We start from the raw sequence: 25,907 nt of genomic DNA, 5'->3' as shown, positions 1-25,907 counted from the left end.
TAATTTCTAAGGCAATTTTAAACTCTAAAATATCATGATCCTAAATCAACGTAGTTGTCTTAAAATTTTCCCCTAATACCACTCTACATTTTGTGAACTGTGCTGTCTAGCTTGCCTCTCTATATTTCTTAATTTTTCTAAATAATCAATCAATGGTTTTAATGATCCAGAGAATCATAATGTTTCCTACTAAATTTTTGAAATTTCAGTTAAAGGCATTGAAATAGTGATATAAATGAAACCTTAAAAAAAATTTTTCCTGGAATCAGAACCAAAAGAAAGAACAAAATTGCCATATTGAAATGTGGACACTCAGTTCAACTCAAAATTATTAAGTCCTTACCATGTTCAAGTACCTATTTTAGATACCAAGGGAAACACAGTGAAATAAAAGAGATACTCTGATCTCCAGAAGTTTATAATTAAGGAAGGAAAAAGCATGTACCCAAGTGTAGTCTCAGTAGGATTAATGAAGAGAGGATGGAAAAAAAGAAATACTATTTAGATAAAAGCTGATAGTGATGGAGTGATGGGACCTGGACCCCTAAAAGGAAAAGACCATGTCTTTGAAAGCAACCCACACTTTCCCACACTTGTATTTTGCCTGAAGCATCTGGCCCACTCCAGGCCTACCTAGATGTTCAATAATCCTTTAACTCTCCTTTCACTGTGGCTCTCTGAGCCAGCCCAGACCATTTTACTCCTTCCATTGTCTGCGCCAGGCCCATCCCCAGCTATTTTCCAGTTCCTTAATCCCAATCAGATCTTCTCATTGTCTTTTCTTGTTTACAAGTACCAATCTTACCCCCATTAAATTGTGCAGTATTAGAATCTATCACATTTCTATTGGCATCACCAATAAACCTTGCTTCTTTGATAGAAAGAAGGCTTGAGTGGTCAAATTCTTTTGAGGCAGACCTCCCCCCCCAATACCCTTCCATTTTGGGGTTCCCAGAATCCCAAACCACAACCCATATAGGGGATAAGTTAGAAGATTTAACAAGTCTACCAACCAAATAATTAAGCCTATTCCAAAGAGAACAAAAAGAGAATAAAAAAATAAAATGAGTAATATTCTAGATTCCTTGAAGCCCTACTAAGATATGGAATATTTTTCTACATTGCTATATCACCCTTTTGTGAGTAAGGCTTGTAAGATGGTAAGAAATCAGGAAATGGCTTTATATCTCAATGCCTGATTTAGCAAAAACAGCACTTTAAAAAAAGAAATTTCTATCCATTGATTTTACCTCACAGTATGAACAGGTATTATGACAAATAGCATTATGTCATAGGCAAAAAGTAAAAATTATCGATTTACATCATGTTGGTTATACCTGTATGGTAGAAAGCATACTATACCTCCACCACCACCACCACCACCCCAACACACACACACACACACACAGGCACATTCAATGAATAATTATATGTATTTGCATCCATGAAAAATTCCGTTCTGTATACAAGAATTCTAATTACACAAATTAGAAAGTTCATCGACTAAGATGTGAAAGAACCCACATCAATGAAAGCTCAAATCTTTAGAAGCAATGGTGATTTGAACAATGTTAGCATTCTTATACACTACACATACTCATACCCTACACAGCTTAATCCCATCCACTGAAGAGGAATTTACCTTTGGACCAGGTGACACATAAGGTTCCTCCTTGTCTTTAACATCCTATTGACAAGGTTTAGGGGTGCTGGGGACCCCAAAATACTGACATGCCAGGTCCTGCTCAAATGAATTCGACTCAAGACTTCTTAAAGCCAAGGAAAAACAAAGTTTATTAAAGATTAGCTATCTTGGGTTGACTCTTAAGGAACCTAAGCATTTGTAATGCTTGTCTGAACAAGCAGGCCAGATAGAATCTCAGCTAGACAGAGTCTGAGCTGGATTGAATCTGAGTGCCTTCCTAGAGAAGAGGTGGAACTAAATACAGAAAAGACTATAGGAGGGATCTAGGTGTGGTCTAGTAGTCTAGCATGATGGGAAGAGGGTTTCAGGTGGGGCAATCCAGAGATCTTGATAGGGGCAGTGTGGGAATGAATACAGATATTGATAGGAGGGTCAGCAGCCTGGGGAATGGGGTTTTGATGAGATAATGAAAAGCCCATAGGCTATCTGAGACTGCAGGAACAAATGGGAAGATTAGATTTGAATAAGAAAGACCAGATTAAGTGAGAAGATTCAAGGGTAGCTCAAAGAGGCTCCCATAGTCTGAACCCCATCACTACGAATCCATGTCTAATCACTCTCTTAGGCAAACATCCATTTAAGAAGGTCTTCCTGTAGTTTCAAATTGTAATTATGTTTAATATTACTTGTGATGACATCAAAGGGGAGTCCTTGTGATATATTGTCAAAACTGCTATATTTGGACTTGGCTTCAAATTATGTCATTCAATTACCTTTGTGATAGTAGTCAAGTCATTTAACCTCTCTAGACCTCTGTCTTGAGATGAGTTTGACAGATACCAAGACTGAATATAGAGGCACAGTTGCCCAAAGTCATGAAAACATGAAAATTTTATTGCAGGAGCATATTGATAAGAGTAGTTTTTGAAAGTTTCAGCTGCTACTGTGCTGGGACTGGGGCAAATGAGATGGTACCTGGCCACCCCAGGAAGTCTGATAAATTCTCTGAGATGTGGCCACTTGGTCTAACTAGGAACATAGGCACTAGCGATTTACCCCTGGCATCTAGTGAATAACAGAAGCAATATAATGCTTTCAAATGTTGAGTGATTCATAAGGTAACTCCTGGTGCCATGTATGATTATTTAATAGTTTCATAGTCACAATCTTTACCTTTGAAATGAGGGGAATGGAGCAGGTGACCTCTAAAGGCCCCTTCCAGAACTAAATCTATGATCATTATTCTTTGTAACTAAGAAAAGAAATGAAGTTAATGATAGCATTTATGTATACATACATGTTCAGAATATATATATACATACACACACACATACATATTTATATATGTATAAATACACACACATAATTTTATATACATTGTTTTAATAATATAAACATAGTAACATATACTTACAAAGAATGAAAGTTTATTCATAGACTTTGACTAGCCCCTTTGACTAGTAAAATACATTTTACATTCAGAAACACATTAAAAAAACTCATTTGAAAAGTGACAACAGGCACATCAATTTGGAGAAGGTGTAATGTCACAACGTTTTCCACTCTAGTATATGCAGTGTGTATTTTCCCTGAAAACTATCACTTACTTTGTTACCACTGTATTTTGGGGTTCTTAGAAGAATTAATATTACAAAACATCTTTATATGTAATTAGGTTTTGATGAATTAATGAAAACAATGTTTTGCACAATATTCATGGGTGGCTTTTATGAAATTAGACAAAATACAGGAAAATTTATTTTGAAATGAAGACATCTTATCACACTTTGAAAAGTTTTTTTTTTTTTTTAACCTATAGACATTAAATCTCAGAATGAAAATTAAAATGTTCTTTTGACTTTATTTCTTGGATTCCATGCCAGCTACTAACAAGCTCTACCTTACTGGTAGCCGTTTTCAAATCTGATGCCTTTTTATTTGTATTTTTTTTTTAATTCCCCAGCCCCCAAGAAGTTGGAAAATTCTCTCCCTCTGACTAACTACATGATTTTCATGTTTTTAAAGAAAGTAAAGTTAATGTCTAAGCTATATAATAATATTTTAAACAATGAAACAAAGGAGTATAAAAGGAGAAAGAAACCATGTCAAGAGTCTAGATACCTTGAATGATTGTGAAGATCTGGGGGATGCAAAGCCAGGTATGGAGAATAACTCTGCAGTCAATGACAAAATATTCTTGTTTCCAATGAGTGCAAATCACTATTTCTGCAATTAGATAAAAGGAGGGAATAAAATGAACCTTTTAATTGATATTGGAACAAAGAAACAAAGATCTAGGTAGATAACCATTGTGTTTATGAGATATTTTACATGGAGAATGGATATATGGATAATTTTCTCATGATTTTATATTCAGAGATTAGATAGATTTATATATACATATGTGTATATTACATATATATGTGTGTGTATATGTATGTATATATATGTGTGTGTGTGTGTGTGTTAACAGAAGTTTTAAACTATTTGAACTCATTCTTCATCACCTTCATATTACATTGTCTTTGTAAGTGAGATATTTGGCTCTTTATTATTTTAATATCTGATTACATTTTTTTATTTAGTTTACAATTCACATATTCTTTCCCTCCTATTTGATATTCAGCACTTTGATATGACAAAGCCAGTGTTACATAATAATATGTGCATTGGTTTAGGAAAAAGGCCTCTGTTCTTTTCCCAGTTCTGTCACGAACCTAGTACAAAATAATTCATATCTAAAAGCCTTAGTTTCCTTATCTTTAAAATAGAATAATAATGACTTATAATGTTCCTCCCAGCTCTAACATTCTGGGATTCTTTTATCCTTGTTATCCTGCTCCAAACAACCTTGAAGTAACTGATAAAACTTTAGCTTTTGACTATAAAATAAAATACAGACACTTTAACCTGAAAGCTAAGACCACACAAAGTTTTATACCAACCTGACTTTCCCATTTTATTTCAAATTACTCTCCTTAGTAGTCAAGCAAATGGTACTGCTGACTCTCACTTTGTCTCCTCCTATACTTTGGTCTCTGTGTAGATCATCTCCCTTAGACTGCATCCATCTTGAATTCAGGGTTGTGTTGGTTTGGATCTTTGCATCCTCAGTGCCTAGAACAATGCCCTGAAATAAATAGACACTAGATGAATGTTTCTTGTGTACTACCCCATCTACAAAAGGGTTCAGATATCTGGACAAAATAAAATTCTTCAGTTGCTTTTTGATCCTCTGTGAAACATTGACTTGAGAACAATGCCTTAAAGAGACCATGTTATTTTCTTCTTGCCCTGGAGAAGTCTCAGGAGATATGAGATGGCTGTGGGAATGTGGGTGAACTGTAATCTATAAAATAAGAGACTCAGACAATAAACTTGTCTGCCTGGGCTGTCCAGTGGTTGCTGGAATTTTTATTAGGGACAATTGATAACACAGATGATAGTTGTGTTCCTCAATCTTGGGTCCTGATCCCTGCCTTGGAAAGCATGTTTTAAGCCCAAAGTTCACCTATTCTTTAGAATCTGCTTAAATTGCTCTGTGGTTAATATCAAAAGCTGGATTAAGATTAATAATGTTGTTCTTAGGTAATTTCAGTGGTGTCTGATTCTCTGTGACCCATTTGGGGTTTTCATGGCAAAGATTCTGGATTGGTTTGCAATTTCCTTCTTCAGCCCATTTTACAGATGAGAAAAGTAAGACAAACAGGGTTAAGTGACTTGTCCAGGTTCACACAACTAGTAACTGTCTGAGGCCAGATTTGAATTAAAAACATGAGTCTTCCTGATTCCAAGTGTAGTGCTCCATCCACATAGCTGCCTAAAATATTTTTTTTTTTATTGTCTTATGAACCAGGTGTATAGACTGGGCTCAGTGATTGGTTTGTTAGACTCATAAAGAATGAAAGAGATAAAATAGACTCTATATCAGAAATTTGGGGCATCTTCCCTGCTGAGGTCTGTGGAGCAAAATGAAAGGAAATCTAATTGATTTATATTTTACAAATTTCTGCAGTGTGGTAGATGCATGATTTTGATTTTTCCCCTAAGATGAGCTCATCAGTAGTTTGTTTTAGGAGAGGATCGGTTGGATGAGCGACTCACCCAGAGCACTTGGTCTTGACCATGGCTCTACTCTTCTATTGTTTTTATTTTTTTATTTAATGTTTTATTTTTCTGAATTACACAGAAAAACAATTTTCAACCTTTGTTTTTTAAAAATTAAATTCACGATTTTGTCCTTCCCTCTTCACCCCTCTCTTTGAGAAGGAAAACATTTTTATATAGGTTATACATGTGTAGGACATCTAAAACATATTTTCATATTAGCCATGTTGTAAAGGAAAACATAGTCCAAAACAAAAAACGAGAAAAGTAAAGTTAAATGGCATGTTTTGAACTGTTTTCAGACTCCATCAATTCTTTATCTGAGGATGGAAAGCATTTTTCATCATATATAATTCAGAGTTGTCTTGGATCATTGGATTGTTGAGAATAGCTAAGTCATTCACAGTTGATCATCTTACAATATTGTTGTTACTAAGTATGATGTTCTCCTGGTTCTACTCATTTCACTTTGTATCAGTTCATGTAAGTCTTTCCAAGTTTTGTTTTTTGATTTTTTTGTTTCATTTTTTTTTTTTTTTGGAGAGCATCTAGCTTAACATTTTATATAGAACAATAGTATTCCATAACAATTATATATCACACCTTGTTCAACCATTCCCCAATTGATGCGCATCCCCTCAATTTAAAATTCTTTACTATTGAAAAATTGCTACTATAAATATTTTTGTACATACAGGCCCTCTTCCTGTTTGATTTTTATCTCTTTTGGGATATAGACCTATTAGTGGTATTGCTTAGTCAAAGGGAGTGCATGGTTGATAGGCCTTTAAGCGAGTTCCAATTTGTCCTACATAATGACTGAATTAATTATCAACTCCACCAACAATGCTTTAGTGTCTCAATTTCCCCACATCTCCAATATTCTTCATTCTCCTTTTCTGTCCTATTAGTCAATCTAATGGGTATGAGGTAGTGACTCAGAACTTATTTAATTCACATTTCTCCAATAAATAATGATTCACAGTATTTTTTCATATTGTTATAGATAGTCTTGATTACTTCGTCTGAAAACTAATTTCACATTTTTTGATGATTTATTATTTGGGAAATTATTCTCATTTTTATAAATGTGAGTAATTTCTCCATATATTTGAGAGATGAGTCTTCTATCAGAGAAACTTGTTTCAGTTTTTTTTTCACAATTATGATTGCTAACAGCATTTCCCTTCATCCTCCCTTCTCTATTTATTCTTTTCTCTCTTTCCCTTCACCCTGTCCCTCCTAACAAGTATTTTGCCTCTCAATACTACCTCTCCCAATCTGCCCTCCCTTCCAAGAGCACTCCCCCTTTTCTTATCCCTTTACCCTCCTACTTTCCTGGAGGGTAAGAAATATTTCTATATCCAACTGAGTGTGTGTAATATCCCCTCTTTGAGATAGTTCTCATTAGAGTAAGGTTCAAGAATTCCCTAGCACCTCCTCCACCATCCCCTCCACTGTAAAAACTCTTTCTTGCCTTTTTTATGTGAGATAATTTACTCCATTCTACTTTTCCCTTTCTCTCAGTGCATTCCTATTCCTCACATCTTAATTTTATTTTTAAAGATATCATCCCATCATATTCAACTCACACTCTGTATGTGTATGTATGTGTATATATATATATATATATATACTCCATATATATATACTCCATACATATATATATATATATATATATATACCTTCTAACTGCCCAAATGATGACAAAGTTCTTTTGAGTTACAAATATCATCTTTCTATGTAAGAATGTAAGCAGTTTAATTTTATTAAGTCCCTTATGATTTCTTTTCCTGTTTACATTTTTCTGCTTCTCTTGAGTCTTGTATATTGGAAAGTCAGATTTTCTATTCAGCTCTGGTCTTTTCATCAGGAAAGCTTGAAGGTCCTCTATTTCTTGAATGTCTATTTTTCCCCCCAGAAATATTATACTCAGCTTTTTTCTGGGTATACTATTCTTGATGTAATACTATCATATTCCAAGTCCTCTGATCCTTTAATGTAGAAACTGCTAAATCTTGTGTTATCCCAACTATAAGTCCACAATATTTGAGTTATTTCTTTCTGGTTTCTTGCAATAATATCACCTTAACCTGGAAATACTGGGATTTGGTGATTATATATCTGGGAGTTTTCATTTTGAGTTCTCTTTCAAGAAGTGATTTGTGGAGGTTTTGTATTTCTATTCTGCTCTTTGGTTCTAGAATATCGAGGAATTTTTCTTTGATAATTTCTAAAAAGATGATATCTAGGACTGATTTTTTTTTAATCATGGATTTTAGGAAGTACAATAATTTTAAAATTATCTCTCCTGGATCTGTTTTCCAGGTCAGTTGTTTTTTTTTTTCCCATGAGATATTTCAGATTGTCTTCTGTTTTTTTTCTTTTGATTTTGTTTTACTATTTCTTGATGTCTCATAAAGTCTTCCACTTCTCCCTTCTTATTCTAATTTTTAAGAATGAGCTTTTGTACCTCCTTTTCTTGTTTTGCCAATTCTACTTTCTAAGGAGTTCTTTCCTTCAGTGAGTTTTTGTGTCTCTTATACTATTGGCCTATTCTATTTAAGGTGTTATTTTCTTCAGTATTTTTTCTGCCTCCTTTACCAAACTGTTGACCCTTTTCTCATGATTATCTTGTACCACTCTCATTTCTTTTCCCAAATTTTTACCCTTTACTGATTTTTAGAATTACTTTTTGAACTCTTTCACAAATTTTTTTTGACCTGAGACCAATTCACACTTTTTCTTTGAGGCTTGGATGTAGCAGTTTTGACTTCTGAGTGTATTTTCATCTTCTCTGTCACCATAATAAATATCTATAGTCAGATTCTTGTATGATTGGTGTTTGCTCATTTTCCAACTTATTTCTTGATTTTCAACTCTCTGTTAGAATGGGTCTTTGCTCTCAGGATTGAGGGGACAGTGTCCCAAACTTCATGACTTTCTTACTTCTACTCTTAGAGCTATTTTATTGGGTCTATAAGTTTTTAGTTCTTTAAACATGGTAAGATTTAAGGAGGGTTGTGGTCATTACTCTCCTTGCTTATGTTCTAGTCCATGAGAGTCCATAAGCACTCTTCTCCACCCCAGAACTATGACAAGGTCCCCACTCCCTTGCAACTACATTTTTCTGTGCTAATGCTCCTCATCACCCAGGGACTGCCAGTCAGGACTGAGAAACAGATCTTTGTATGGCCAGTACAACAAAGATCTTCACTCAGTGCCAGCTGTAATCTTCTTCTATTCTGTTGTCAAACATGCTTACCATCTGTGGGTGAAAAATCTGGAAGTTGCTGTTGCATTCACTGATTCAGTCGCCCCAAAACCTGCTACTGATTTGTTGGTCCAGTCTGTTCTGGACAGCATTTCACTCACACTCTGGTGTGACAGACTATTCAGGTTGTCTTTCTAAGTTACCTTGGGCTGAAAAATTGCTTCACCACATTCTTTTGTAGGTTCTGCCATTCCAGAATTCATTGTAAGGCATAGTTTAAAGGTGTTTGAATGGGGATTTGGAAGAACTCAGGTGAAACTCTGTTTTTGTGTTGGTTAGTTTGAATAAACTACTTATTTTTCTAATTTTTTAATCCTCTGTTACAAGAGATGTCTACCTGGATAGCAGTAAGGGGAGATAGATTTAGAAATTAATCTGACGCTAAAAATATATCAACAACAATAAGAAAAAATATAGAAGGACAACTAAAGCAGGATAAGAATCTCAGTCATCCTTCACTGAAGTTTTTACTCAATATATTATCAATCTTGTTTAAGTAGTCTTATACTCTACTTACAGTCAGAAATGTACTTGAACCATCCCTAAACAGCTTACTAGAGCTAATTGCTAAATTTTTGTGGATATTTACACATCAGAAATTGAAAATAACTACAAATCTGAACTTGATTTACTGTTCTGTTGATTTTCTAGACTTATCAAAATATAAATAATACAAATTAAATTGAAACGTATGTGGTATACATTTTTTCTGAACATTCCAGCTGTTAAACATTTACCAGCCCACCACTGTTTTGTTCTATGAATGTTTCTTGAGCTCACTAGGAGTATAGTAGCAGATTCTGGGAATGAAGTCATGACCATTCAATTAATAACAATAATAATAATACCATACCAAACAGTAAACATTTATATAACACTTTAAGTTTTGCAAAGTTCTGTGTATCCATTACCTCATTTGAGACTCAGAGCTCTTCTACTTAGAGTTTCTTACAACTCACTAGTATTAAGTTATGGTTCTCCATATGGTTTATGCCATGAAACAATTTATCACCTTTATATTCATATACCCTATAGTCGGTTCCAAAAAAAATTCCTTCTATTCTTCTTCTGGGAACTTTCCTATCACTCTATTCCTAGGATACCTTTCCAAGAATCCTAAATGTGTGTGTGTGTGTGTGTGTGTGTGTGTGTGTGTGTGTGTGTGTGTGTGTGTGTGTATGTCTTATCCTCCCTACTGACATAAGATCCTTGAGGACAGGGCTTATTTTTCATACAGTGCTGTATTCCATTAAATAGGTACCTAGCACAGGCACTTGGAAAAAAATGACTCTTCAATAAATACATGTAATATTTAATTACATTATAATAACTCTTGAAAAGACAATGAATAAATAACCTCTAGAGAGAGACCAAATTCAACCTGCCTTTTATTAAATATTTCTGTTTCTTAAAGTAGAATTTCAATATTCTCTTGCTCTTCTAGTTATCCTCTTTGGGAAGAGAATATTTAGGCAGATGATTTAGTAAACAAATACAATGCATTTAGTAGAAGGAACAATGACCTTAGTGCTTAGAAAACTTGGTCTCTTATTTTGAGCTGTGGAATTAACTAGCTGTTTTACTATTATTTGCCCTCTCTATGGCACTACCTGGCCATGCCTCAAATAAAGATACAAATTCCTTCCCCAAATTACCTGCAGAATTGTTGTGAGGAAAAGTAAGATCATGGATGTAAATATGAAAGATTGTTAATTTTTCTCTATCAAAAATTAGCTCTCTGTTTTTGGAACTCTCTTTAAAACCTTTTCTTATATCTTCATGACCAATTACTTGGCAAAGTAACTTTAAATGATTTTTTTTTATTTGAAAGGGGTTGAAACACTAACTTTTATAGAGAAATTGCCTCAATATACATGAGTTTCTGTTTGTACTGAAGCCTTTAATTGTGGACTAACATATACTGTTCATGGAAACCTCACAAATATTTACGATTAAAGAAAACTTAAACAATCAATATTGTCTATCATCTGTGCATTCTATTATCACTTTATTCAGTAAGCATAGTCCAATTATGAATCAATAAAAATATTGCTAGTATAAAATAATTTTTAAAGAATTTTACTTTTTGACACTATTTTGGGATAAAATTATTTTCATGTAAATAAATTATAATATAAATCTGTAAATAATTTATTTTTACTCTATACCCCTCAAACAGTTACATTTGTTCTGTAATGGAAAATCATCTCCAAGTTTAATAATGCCAAAAACTTACAAGAGGCTCAAGAGTAAAATTCAATTTTAATTCTCCATAAATTTTCACTAGCAGTACACACATGGAATCTTCATTAAGGTGGAACATAGTATTTTTATAGTATCTTCTATCTAAACATCTGTCCAAAGTCCTATTTGACATTTAAATGCTACTTCACTAATTTTAGGATGCCTTAAAAGTATCTATTTTCTAGGAAACACTGGAATGAATAATAGTTGGAGTCCTGTAACATTATAGACAACAGAGAAAACAAAGTCAGAGAATCACAGACTCCCAGAGTTGGAAGCAGACTGGAGTTATCTAAACTATATAAGAAATGAGCAGTCTTATAACAAGAATCCTGAATACCTTAAAAGAAATAGCTAAGATTTTTCTTGAGGAGATAACCCGATATCTTCCACTATAATCCATTCCACTTTGGAATAACTCTAATTTTAATGGACTTTTGCTTTGTTTTATTTTTTTACCCATTACAGTTAAATTTGCATCTTTGTAGCTTCAACCCTTCTGGATCACTCTCTGGACACAACAAAAATCTTTCTTCTGTATGACATCTCTTCAAATACTTGTAAATAGTAATCATATCCTACATTATATATTCTCTTCTCCAGATTAAATATCTCATTATTTTACTGTCTAAGTAGTGTTAACTCCAACTCGTCACCATCTTGATTGACCTACTCTGTATACTCCCCAACTTTTCAAGAACATTCTTGAAATGTAGTCCTGGAATTGAAAATACTACACTGGATATCAAGTTCTACAAATACTACAGTGGTCAGGATAAAATGCAACACAACTTACATTGCCCTAGTTCTGGATGCTCTGACCTTTTAGCATTCACTACCTTGATCGCCCTGACAGACTATTGACTAAAGTTGAACTGTAGTCCATGAAAGTGTCCAGGTAGCTTTGTTTTTGTTTTTGGTTTTTTTTGCAGATAAAAAAAGATAATTCTCTTATCTTGAGCTTGGTAAGTAAACATTTTAACGAAAAGTATCAGAACTACATTTATTAAATTTGCCCCAATTTTCCAACCAATAAATATCATTTTGGTTCATTAATATGTCACCTAGTGTGTTGGCTATCTATTCTAGATTTATATCACCTACAAATTTAATAAGTATGCCAACTTTTCTTCATTCAAATTATTAGGAAAATATTAAATCGCTAAAAGCCAAGTTGAGAAACCTGCAATGCTCCAATAGAAACTTCCTTCCAAATTAATATCAAACAGGGGGGACAATCAAAGTGGTACCATAAAAAACAAACTGAATTTGGAACAGAAAGTACCTAGGTTTGAATTTTTAGTCTTCCTTCTATTTCCTCTGTGAGCTTGGGCAAGTTATTTTACCTTTCTATGTCTCAGTTCTCTAATTGTAAAATGAGTTTGGACTAGGTTGCTTCTAGGATCCTTTCTAGTTTTATATCTTTAATCTTTTAAAGACTATTCTTTGAGTCTTGCCATTTGCCTTCATCTAAATCCACTTATCATTAATATTATTTCTTTGTTTGCCCCCTGGAATAGCATAAGAAATGTTTTAATATGCTTAGCAAAAAATCTAGCTTTGGAATATCATCTGCCACTTCTTTTCATGACCCTGGAATTTAGTTCACTGGACTTATCAAGGGTAACCAAGTGTTAGTTTGTGATGTATACCTCTTTCCTTATCTATCACTTCTTTATTATCCAGTTTTATTTTGTTTGACAGTCCCAAAATTGTTCTTCTTGAGAGAAAAAAATAAAACAAAAAAAGATGAGTTGAGCAGCTGTGGTTTCTTTCCTTGTTTGGTAAAATTGCTTTGTGAACTCTTAGCAACCATCTTATCCATTCTTTGATCCTCCTCTTTTCTCCACTCTAACAAAATAAATAACCTTTTCCTTATCTTCAGCTATCCTCAATAGCTTTAGATTATCCTGAGATAGTGCTTCTGATACTACTTTAAAAAATATTTTATTGATACTTTTGAACACACTGTCCCTTCACAATAGCTCTCCATCATAGAATATTCCTTTGTTAATTTTTTTTAATAGACTACTCCAATAAATTTATCCAACAGTGTATGCCAACACCTTTATTCTATCACCTCCCCACAGGGAGGGAAGACTTGTGTGTGTATTATTCTCCTGATACCATTCTTTTATAGATACCGCCCCTTTCAAAATGTGGACATTTTATTTACTGAAACTGAGAGAAAAGACACCTTTTGTATGAAAAAGAGAAAAACAGCTTCCAGAAAAACAAAAAAATTTTTAGACAAAAAAGTTCTTGAGGAGGAGCCAAGATGGTGGAGTAGAAAGACACTCATATGCTAGCTCCTAACCCATAGCCCATAGAATACCTGTAAAGAAGAACTCCCAACAAATTCTGGAGCAGCAGAAGCCACAGAACAACAGAGTGGAGGAGATTTCTGTACCAGAGAGACCTGAAAAATCTACACCAAAGGTCTATTGTGCACCAGACTGGGGCAGAGCTCAGCCCTGCCCTGGCTGCATGGCACTGAGAGGAGCAGATCCAAGCAGGCTTCAGGGACAGAATCTCCAGCAGCTGTGCAGGTCCCTCCACCACAGGGGTCGAAGGTTAGTGAGAGGGTCTTTTCAACTTGCTGAGAGGGGAACGAGGTGTCTCCATAACTCAGGCCCCCTTGGGACGCAACAGTGGAGGCAGCAGTGGAAAGAGGCTCCCAAAGCAGGCAGGAGCCCAGATTCATTGTTGAAGGTCTCCACATAAACCACCTGAGGGAACTGAGCCCCTTGAGGCAGCCCTGCCCCCACCTGAGCACCAGATCTTAATCTCACACTGAATAGCTGCCCTACACCCGCCAAAAGCCCTGAGGCTGGGAAGCAACATTTGAATCTCAGCCCCTAAGAGCTAGCTGGGTGGATCTGGAGGTGAGGTGGGTGTGGAGAGGAAACTCAGAAGTCAAGTAACTGGCTAGGAAAATGCACAGAAAAGGGAAAAAAAAATAAGACCATAGAAGATTCCTTTCTTGGTGAACAGATATCTCCTCCCATCCTTTCTGATGAGGAAGAACAATGCTTACCATCAGGGAAAGACATAGAAATCAAGGCTTCTGTATCCCAAACATCCAAAATAAATATTCAATGGGCTCAGGCCATGGAAGAGCTCAAAAACAATTTTGAAAATCAAGTTAGAGAGGTGGAGGAAAACGTGGGAAGAGAAATGAGAGAGATGCAGGAACAGCCTGAAAAGCAGGTCAGCACCTTGCTAAAGGAGACCCAAAAATATGCTGAAGAAAATAACACCTTGAAAAATTGGCTAACTCAATTGGCAAAAGAGGTTCAAAAAGTCAATGAGGAGAAGAATGCTTTAAAAAGCAGAATTAGGCAAATGGAAAAGGAGGTTCAAAAGCTCACTGAAGAAAATAGTTCTTTCAAAATTAGAATGGAACAGATGGAGGCTAATGACTTTATGAGAAACCAAGAAATCACAAAACAAAACCAAAAGAATGAAAAAATGGAAGATAAGGTAAAATATCTCACTGGAAAAACAATTGACCTGCAAAATAGATGCAGGAGAGACAATTTAAAAATTATGGGATTACCTGAAAGCCATGATCAAAAAAAGAGCCTAGACTTCATCTTTCATGAAGTTATCAAGGAAAACTGCCCTGAGATTCTAGAACCAGAGGGCAAGATAAGTATTCAAGGAATCCACAGATCACCAACTGATAGAGATCCAAAAACAGAAACTCCTAGGAACATTGTGGCCAAATTCCAGAGCTCCCTGGTCAAGGAGAAAATATTGCAAGCAGCTAGAAAGAAACAATTCAAGTATTGTGGAAATACAATCAGGATAACACAAGATCTAGCAGCTTCTACATTAAGGGATCGAAGGGCATGGAATAGGATATTCCAGAAGTCAAAGGAACTAGGACTAAAACCAAGAATCACCTACCCAGCAAAACTGAGTATAATACTTCAGGGGAAAAATTGGTCTTTCAATGAAATATAGGACTTTCAAGCATTCTTGATGAAAAGCCCAGAGCTAAAAAGAAAATTTGACTTTCAAACACAAGAATGAAGAGAAGCATGAAAATGTAAACAGCAAAGAGAAGTCATAAGGGACTTTACTAAAATAGAACTGTTTACATTTCTACATGGAAAGACAATATTTGTAACTCTTAGAACTTTTCAGTATCTGGGTAGTTGGTGGGATCACACACATGAACACAGACAGAGAGCACAGAGTGAATTGAATGGGAGGGGATCATATCTTAAAAAAATGAAATCAAGCAGTGAGAGAGAAAGATATTGGGAGAAGAAAGGGAGAAATTGAATGGGGCAAATTATCTCTCATAAAAGAGGCAAGCAAAAGACTTTTTAATGGAGGGAAAAAGATGGGAGGTGAGAGAAAAACATGAAGTTTACTCTCATCATATTCAACTAAAGGAAGGAATAAAATGCACACTCATTTTGGTATGAAAACCTATCTTACAATACAGGAAAGTGGGAGAGAAAGGGATAAGCAGGTTGGGGGGGTGATGGAAGGGAGGGCAATGGGAGGAGGGAGGAATTTGAAGTCAACACTCTTGGGGAGGGACAGTATCAAAAGAGAGAATAGAAGTAATGGGGGGCAGGGTAGGATAGAGGGAAATATAGTTAGTCTTACACAACATGACTATTATAGAAGTCATTTGAAAAACTACACAGATATGGCCTGTATTGAATTACTTGCCTTCTCAAAGGGAATGGGTGGGGAGGGAGGGATGAAGAGAAGTTGGAACTCAAAGTTTTAGGAACAACTGTTGAGCACTGTTTTTGCTACTAAGAAATAAGAAATACAGGTAATGGGGTATAGAAAGTTATCTGGCCCTACAGGACAGAAGAGAAGATGAGGACAAGGGAAGGGAGGGATGATAGAAGAGAGGGCAGATTGGTGATAGAGGCAATTAGAATGCCTGGTGTTTTGGGGTGGAGGGGACAAATGGGGAGAAAATTTGGAACCCAAAATTTTGTGAAAATGAATGTTAAAAGTTAAATAAATAAATTTAAAAAAAATTTAAAAAATAAAAAAAAGTTATTAAGAAGAGACATAAAATTATGAGAAGTTCAGAGAGAAAGCATGCCTCTCAGAGGCAAAAAAAAAATATTGACTAGCTGTAAATATGGTTGGAATACACTGATTCCCAGAAGCTAAATAATAACACGTTGTTTTAGGATCTGGGTGTTCCCACCCCACCCTGGAAAGCTCTGGGACTATGACACCTCTGTATATGGACCATTTGCATCCCATGTGACAAAAATGTGGGTTTGAAATTTCTCAGTCTAAGTTAGAGAGGAGTCATTGTATATTAGGTCATGTTTTGTGATGTCTCATTCAGTGATTATAGAAGAGAAGATAATAGAAGTACAGAAGATGACAATTATTAGAATCCAACTGAGGGTTCAGTTTCTTACAGAAACTTAGATTTCAGAATCCACAAGACAGAACACAAAAACCTGGAGCAAAGGACCTGAAAGAACTGAGAAGCTGACAGAATTTGAGTCCAGCTGACAGAAAATGTCTGCAACTGATGTTGGGAGTTAATTTGATTAAAGAAAAACTCACCTGTTCAAAAGGTCTATTTAGTAAAAGATCAGATCTCTACTCTAGGCAGAGAGCTGCTTTGCTCTCTATCACCATCTGTATCTTGAGAGAGGGAAAACTACCCACTAGTTGGCCTATATTATGTTTTTATTGCCCTCCATGGCTAAGAAAGGGAGTTCTTTCAAAGCCCAATGAAGAGATTTGGATAACTTGACAGATCTCAGAATTAAGGGAATTACTTTTTAATAAAAGCATGTCACGATACTCCAGAGCTCCATGAAGGTAGCAGACCTATTAAGTTCTTCAGATCCCAGCTTCAAGGCTGCATTCCTTAAGCCCCTGGAGAGTATCAAAGAACAGGTTCTATCTCACCCAACAGGTGACTCATGGAACATATTGTTCCCAAAGGAGATTAAGGACATAGAGACTTACAGGAAAAAGTTTTGAGTTACCCCAGGTACATGGGCTTACCTGTTCATGTCCTTTTCTGCAAGATTTCTGTTTGTGTGCTGCCCTCTCTATGTATTGCTGGGAGAATGTGACTGGAGTTTATGGGTGAACTGTCATGTTTTCATAATTATTGCATGTCACCTTCAATCTAGTAAATGCTATTTTTATGGTCTTTTTTTATGTGCTTTCTCATTTTTTGGAGATTCATTTTTATTTTTTACATTTATTTTATTTTTAATTTATGGAAGAAAACAAGCATTTTCATAATAATAATATGATTGTACTTGAAATTCCAAATCGATTATGTGCAACTTGCTATTCCTTTTAAATATATAATAAATTATCATGTATTTTTTTCTACTAGACACAGGTATTATATATATAATTTCTGAGATTTCAGAATCCACAAGATAGAACACAAAAACCTGAAGCAAAAGGCCTGACAGAACTGAGAAGCTGACAGAAGTTGAGTCCAACTGACAGATAGTGTCTGCATATGTGTGTATACATATGCATATATATGCTATATTTACATATTTCTGTATGTATGTATATATGTAAAATTATTCTATGCAAACTTTGACTTATCAGTTCTTTCTCTGTATGCAGATAGCATCTTTTTCATATTCTTTATAGTTAATTTGGATATTTATAATAGTCAAAATGACTTATTCATTCCATGTCATTCTTAAAACAATATTGCTATATACAATGCTCTCTTGGTTCTTCTCATTTCACTCTTCATTATTTCATGCAAGTCTTTCCATGTCTTTCTAAGATCATTGCTATCTCATTTTTAAGAGTTTATTTAAATAACATTTGAGTTAATGGTGTTATTATGACTAATTCATATAAATATCAAGCATATTGGTGAGGGTTCAAGAGCTACAGTTGTTTGTGTAATCATTTATTTCCCCATAATTGTTTTACTCCAGGACTTGAGAAAGATATCATGGCCACCCATGACCGGACCTCATTCTGGAAAATGCCTTCACATGTGTGAGAATGAGTAAAACCTGGCAGGAGTGATCCAACCCACAGAGAAGAAAAGGAGGGTCAGGGTTATGTCAAGTAACATGTCCCACACTACATATACAAGACACTGACATGCTTTTCTAGTCATCCTGATCTCATATATACCATAGAATAGGGTGACCTTAGAATAGAGACCATTAACCATTTTTTTTTGTTCCATTGACCAGCTTGGCAAAGCCTATGAGCCTCTTCTCAAAATAATGATTTCATGCATATAATAAAATACATATACTTAGAAATAAAACCAATTAATATTGTTATTCTATATACATATGTGTATGCACATACACACACACATATATATGCATATATGGCTGTATACATATACAAATACATGTTTTTTTGTTTTAAATAATTTAAAAATATTTCTATATCTTAACCACATTATAGGTCCCAGAAGGAAAATACTTTATTTGACATGATGAGCAATCATTCCAATAGAGGAATCTGTTGCCATGGACCATGGTTCCCTTATTCATTAGATTTGGAATCATTTTCATGTGTCTAGGAATAGACTGCTCTCCCTTATTATACTGCTCTACTTAATACTAACACGAGGGCTGTCATACAGGAACAGAACAATGGTCCATTTAGCCCAACATTTTGTCTCTGATGATGGCAATCAAGTGTTCTTTAGAGTAAAAATGTATCCATCAAGTTTCTTAAAAACACAAAGTCATGGGTTGGTGTGGGAGGACTCAGATCTTATTAATATAAACAAACATAAAGTGACTGAGACCTCAGAAACTGCCTATCGCTACACTTACTCATCTATACAAAATCATTGTGAGACATCTATACATTAATCATCTATACATTAATATTAGTGCAGATCATCTGTCCCTGCATGCTTAATTCTTCAGCTATAGAACTCTTGGGCAGCTAAGTGTCACATTGGCTAGAGCACTGGACCTAGAGTCAGGAAGATTCATCTTCCTGAGTTCAAATTTGGTCTAAGCCCCTTACCTGCTCAGCAAGTCAGTTAACCTTGTTTGCTTCAGTTCCATCATCTGATAGATGACCTGGAGAAGGAAATTGCAAATTGCTCCAGTTTAAATGAATTCCCCAATTGAGGACATGAAGAGTCAGAGACAGCTGTAGAACACCTAACAATAAAACTCTTGCCCTGGTAAGTTACTGTCTTGATTGGGGAATACCTCAAAATTCTCATATCTATGTGGTTTCAGCTGTGTATCATCTAACACCCTGGATTTATTATCTTCTTGTCAATCCTTTCAATATCTGAAATCCCATGCAGAATTTTCCAGTTTGGGAAATATAATCAAATCAATACAGTCATTACTACTGAAAGGTTGCATCAATTATACCCATATGGTGCCATTCATCATCACTGTAACTTCCCAAACCAATATACTCCTCCCTATTTGCAACATATATGATGTCTTCTCCAATTAGACTATAACCTCCTTGAGGAAAGGGACTAATTAATCATTTGCATTTATATAGAATTTAGCCTAGTACTAGGCAAATAATAAATGTTTAATGAAGACTCTAAGTTCATTCATATTAATAGGGACAAAGGCTTTTACTAGCAATATTTATTAGTTAACATCTTTATAATTTTTGATTGACTAAAATTTGTAGAGATTACAAGATCCTACTTACCTATTATTTGTTCATTATTAAAAAAATTATTTGGTTCAACAAAATACTTCCTTAGCATGGTTTTTCCCATCCATTTGTCAAAATCACTCAAAATTACTTTGAAGAAATAAATTTGTCCAATGATCATCTGATCATAAACATACATCAAAAATATCGAGCTGGAAGAGGTCTTAAGAGAATATCTGTTTCAACCCTCTCACATTTACAGATGATGGAACTAAGGTCCAGAGATACTGTGGAACTTGTTCAAGGTCACACAGGTAATAAATAGCAAAGTGAGAATATGGACCCATATCCCAGATAAGAATCTAGCACTCTTTCTTTTTATTATACTTATCTGCCTGTCATCTGTCTACACCTTTAGCTATCTATAGCTAGAGATATACACACACACACACACACACACACACACACACACACAGATAGGTAATAGTAATCCATCTCAATCATATACAACAGTTTGTTGAGTCATTCCACAATTAATAGACATCATCTCAATTTCCAGTTCTCTGTTACCAAAAAAGAGCTGCTATCAACATTTTTGTATAAATAGAACACTTTCCTTTTTTTTAAAATCTCTTTGGTATACAGACCTAACAGTGCTATTGCTTTATCAGAGGTATTTTATACACCTTTAGGCATAGTTCCAAATTGTTTTCCAACATGAATGAATCAGTTCACAATTCCATTAACAACACATTAGTGTGCCTAGTTTTCTACATTCCCTCCAACATTTGTCATTTTCCTTTTCTGTCATGTTAGTTAATTTGAGAAGTTTGAGCCTCTCTATCTCTTGTTTACTCATAAATTCTTACCTAAGCCATAGATCTAACAGATGTTTTCTCATGCTCTCCTAATTTGCTTATGACATTACTCTTTATTCCTAAGCCATTTACCCATCTTGACCTTATTTTGACATATGGTGAGAAATATTGGTCTGTGTCTAGTTTCTGTTAAACAGCTTTCTAGTTTACCCAGAAATTTTTGACAAATGGTAAATTATTGTCCCAAAAGCTTGGATCATCAGTTCTCTCTCTGGAGGTGGTCACCATGGATCGTTCAAAATCATCTTAGATCATGATATTGATCAGAGTGCTAAATCTTTCACAGTTAATCATCATTACAATATTGCTCTTGCTATGTATAATGATGATCTGGTTATGGTCAATTCAGTTAACTTCAGCATTAGTTCATGTAAGTCATCTCAGTTATCTCACAAATTTTGGAATACTGTCTCATTGTTGTCCTCTTTAATGAGTTATTGATTGTTTCTGTGATTTGTTTTTTGATCCACTTATTCTTTGGATTAAATTATCTGTTTCCAATCATTTTAATCTACACCCATTATTGAATTTAATATTTGTTACATTTTGATCTGAAAAGGTGTTTTTAATATTTCTGCTATGCAGCATTTACTTGTGAAATTTTCATGCTCTAATACGTGGTTAGTTTATGTGAAGCTGCCATGTACAGCTGATAAAAAAGGTTTATTCCTTTCTATACCCATTTAATTTTCCTCAGAGATCTATCATATCTACATTTTCTAAAATTCTATTCATTTCCTTAATTTTTTCTTATATACTTTATGCATAAATTTATCTAGCTCTGAGAGGGGAAAGTTGAGATCCCCCACTAGTATAACTCTACAGTCTATTCCCTCCTATAACTCATTTTCTCCTTTAAGAATTCAGATACTGTGTGCAGCGTATAATGTTTAATATTAATATTATGTCATTGTCTCTGCTACCTTCTAGCAAGATAAAGATTCCCTGTCTATTTCTTTTAGTTAGGATTATTTTGCTTTTAGTTTGTATGGTGCTCAGGGCCTGCCCTGAGCTGTCGCCTGGAGCTTACCTCTCCAACTGCTCCAACTGCTTTACCGGTCTTCCAACGGTTCTGGCCCCCTCCTGCGGGGGAGGGGAATGACCAAACAGTGCACTCGAGGAGCTGCTTACTGCACTTTATTGCTTACCCCAATCCCTCCCGACCTTCCCGTGTTCCCCCTTATATACCCTGCCGTAGCTCCTCCCATGTTCCACCCTGGAGGCAGAACTCAGCTCCAGAAGGGGCGTTCCCAGCACCTGAAGGCGGGTTCTCACCCCGGGCGTCTCCGGGCTCACCAGGGGGCCACGGTCCAGAGCTCGGCCCTCTACAGTATGCTAACTGACCTTTTTCACTTCAGCTAAAGCAACATAGATTCTATCTTCAACCCCTTATTGTAACCCTGTGTTTGTCTATCTATTTCAGGTCTTTTTTCTTATAAGAAGTATATTGTTGGGTTCTGGTTTCTAAACCCTTCTGCTATTCATTTCCTTTTTATGGAAATTCCATTAACAGTGTTATGATTACTGACTGTACATTTTTTCTCTATCACATTTTCTTCTTTTTATCCTTATCTTTCTTTTATTGCCCTATCCTTTCCCAAAAGTCTGTTTTTCTTCTGATCGCTGCTACCCTTAATTTACCCACCCTTTTATCACCTCCCTTTCTTTTATCCCTTCTCTTCCTACTTTCCTGTTGAATAAGATATATTTCTACACCCAACTGGTAGATGTGTGTGTGTGTGTGTGTGTGTGTGTGTATGTGTGTGTGTGTATTCCCCCTTTGAACCAATATTGATGAGAGTGAAGTTTGAGCATTGTGGGCCCCACCTCATTTTCCCCTCCATTGTAAAAGTTCTTCCTTGCATTCCTCTTTTAATTTTTCCCATTATTTATCTACCTTCCCACTTCTCCCAGTGCATCCCTCTTTCTTACCTATTCATACTTTTTTGAAATCATCCCAACATCTCCAATTCACTCCTGCATCTTTGGTCTATGTAAAGTCCTTCTGCTGACAGTCCTTTTCAGTCATGTCTGACTCTTCACGACCCAATTTGGGATTTCTTCAAAGAGATACTGAAATGGTTTGTTCTTTCTTTCTCCAGCTTATGTTACAGATGAGAAAACTGAGGCAAATACTGTCACACGACTTGTCTGGAGTTATACAGCTAGTTTATGAAGCCATATTTGAACTCAAGTCTTCCTGACTCGATGCCTGGTGTTCTATCCACTGTGCCACCTAGCTGCACAAAGTCCTTTTAACTATTGTTATAATGATAAAATTTGAGGAGTTACATGTATCATCTTTTCACATAGGAATTGAAGCAGTTTAATCTTATTAAGTATTGAGTCTTTTATGATTTCTATTTCATGTTTACCTTTTTATATTTGAAAGTCATATTTGAAAGTCAAATTTCATATTCATTTGTGTTTTTTTCATCATGAATGCTTGAAAGTCCTAGAGGACTTTCATTAAATGTCAATTTCTCTCTCCCTCCTCCCCGCCCCCAAAGGATTATACTGTTCTGTTTTTTTTCTGGGTAGGATATTCTTGGTTGTAATCTAGTGTCTTCTGGAAATAGCATCTTCCAAACCCTCTACTACTTTAATGTTGTAGTTGCTAAATTTTGTGTGAACCTGGCTGTAACTCCACAGCACCAGAATGAGATCTCTGGTTGCTTAAAGCATTTTGTCTTTGACCAGAGATCACCAGAATTCAGTTGGAATATTCCTGTAATGTTCCCAAAATTTCATTTTGGGTTCTGTGTGAGGAGGTGATCAGTGAATTTTTTCCACACCTATTTTACCCTCTGTTTGTAGGATATTTAGCTCATTTTTCTTTATAATTTCTTAAAACATAGGGTCTATCCTCTTTTTTTAGCATAGCTCAATAATTTTTAAATTATTTCACCTAGATCTATTTTCTTGGTTAGTTGTTTTTTCAAATGAGACATTTTATGTTTTCTTCTATTTTTCATTCTTTTGAATTTTTTTTCTTGATGTCTCATTTAGCCATTAGCTTCCACTTGCCCAAATATAATTTTTAAGGAATTTTTTTCTTCAGTGAGTTTATTAACCTCTTTTTCCACTTGACCAATTCTGCTTTTTAAGTGAAGTTTTATACTTTCTAAAAAAAACACTTTGGCAATTCTGTTTGTAAAGTATTTTTTCTTCAGTATTTTTGTGCCTTTGTTTTAAACTGTTAATTGTCTTCATAATTTTCTTCCATGGTTCTGATTTCTTTCCTCTATCATTATTATTTGACTTAATTTGTTTTATACTTTCTGGAATTCTTCTTGGATTTGTGTCTAATTCTCATTTTTACTTTGATGTTTTGACTATAGCTGTTTTGATATCATTCTCTTCTGTATTTCTATCTTTATCCTCCCTGTCAACATAGTAGTTTTTAAAGGTCAGATTCTTTTTTTTTTTTTTTTTTGCTTTCCACTCATTTTCTAACCTATTTCTTGACTTTTAACTGTGTTAAAGTTGGGCCCTAACAAATGATTAGATAGAGATGATAGAGAAGAGTAGAAGATGACACCCAAGTTTCTAGTCTAGGTGACTGGGAGGATGGTGGTACCCTTGAGACTAAAAGAGAAGACAGGAAAAGGGGATGATGTTAGGGGAAATATAATGAATTTAGCTTTGTCCACATTGTGTTTAAAATGCCTATGGAAGATCCAATTTTAAATATATAATTGGCAGTTGGAGATTAAATCCCAGGCATTAAGAGAGAGGTTATGATTGAACAAGTGTATCTGAGAGTCATCTGCACAGAGATTATAATTGACACCATGGAAGTTGATGAGATCACCTAGTGAAATAGTGTAGAAAGAGATAAGACAGTTAGTGGCCATTATCTTAAAAAAATCATGGGTTCTTCAGTGCTCAGATTTCCTCATAATCTATATTTCACAGCCATACATTGCTACTGGGAAAATAATAGCTTTGATTATGCAGACATTTGTTGACAAGGTGATATCTCTGTTTTTTTAGTATGCTGTCCAGATTTGTCATAGTTTTCATTCCAAGGAGTAAGTGGCCTTTGATTTTATGACTGCAGTCAACATCTGCAGTAATCTGTAAGCCCAAATGCAAAATCTTACACTTGTTCCATTTCTTATTCCTCCATTTGCCAAAAATCAAATGGCACCAATTGTCATGATTTTAGGGTTTTTTTCTGTTAAGCTTCAAGTTAGTTTTTATACTCTCCTCTTTCATCCTCATCAAGATGCTTGCTAATTTCTCTTTATTTTCTGCCATCAGTATGTTATCATCTGCATATTTGAGAATGTGGATATTTCTCATAGAACCCTTAATTCTGGCTTTTGATTCATCCATCTTGGCTTTTCTATGATGTACTCTGAATATAAGTTAAATAAAGCTGAGTGTCACAGAATCAATGCTTTTGAACTGTGATGCTGTAGAAGACTTTTGAGAGTCCCTTGGATAGCCAGGGGACCAAAGAAGTAGATATTTTTTTAAAAAATTAATGCAGGATATCCACTGGAAAGTCAAATTTTGTAGCATAAATATCTGGTCACACAATGAGAAAATGGGACTCATTAGAAAGACCCTGATGATGGGAAGATTGAAGGCAAAAAGAAAGCAGGATGACAGAGGATGAGATAGACAAATATTACCATAGAAATAGTGAGCATCAACTTGGATAGACTTTGAGAGACAGTGTAGGATAGAAGACCTGACATGCTGTAATCTATGAGATCACAAAGAGTTGAAGGTGACAGAACAACTAAACTATAACAACAACAGCAACAATCTGAGAAATGATACAATAAAGGACTCAGATAAAGAGTAGACATATAGGTAAGAGAAGAGCCAGGAGAGCAATGTCATGCAAACTTAAGGCAAAGAGAGGGTCAAGGAAAATTGGCTGATCTTCACTGTCAAATGCAGCACCAAAGTCAAGAATGAGGAATAAGAATTTATAAGATTTAAAAGTTGAAATGAATTTGGTGATTATGCAATCATAATTTTAGAGCTGGAGGAGACCTTAATGATCATATAGTCCCCTATAACATCCTTCTTGCCAGTTACCAAATCCCCTACCTTTTCTGAGCTAAGAACTCCTGAAGCTGTTGTTGCTGCTGTCACAGTTTCCAAGATCCACAGCTGTTGTCATCATATGAGCTCTAGG

The 25,907-nt window shown here is 35.2% G+C and overlaps 1 long non-coding RNA gene across 1 annotated transcript; it reads right to left on the bottom strand.

Annotated features, from left to right (window-relative positions):
- Nucleotides 1–3,052: 3,052 nt before the first annotated feature.
- On the bottom strand, nucleotides 3,053–21,894 carry LOC140518598 (uncharacterized). Its single transcript, XR_011971962.1, has 4 exons — nucleotides 21,780–21,894; nucleotides 19,266–19,321; nucleotides 4,591–4,775; nucleotides 3,053–3,871 (listed from the first exon to the last, which is right to left on the bottom strand). It is a non-coding gene; the product is annotated as an uncharacterized lncRNA (long non-coding RNA).
- Nucleotides 21,895–25,907: the final 4,013 nt, after the last annotated feature.

Source organism: Notamacropus eugenii, chromosome 1 (assembly GCF_028372415.1).
Source record: "Notamacropus eugenii isolate mMacEug1 chromosome 1, mMacEug1.pri_v2, whole genome shotgun sequence".
Taxonomy (NCBI): Eukaryota; Metazoa; Chordata; class Mammalia; order Diprotodontia; family Macropodidae; genus Notamacropus; species Notamacropus eugenii.
This window is presented reverse-complemented; position numbering and strand designations above follow the sequence as displayed.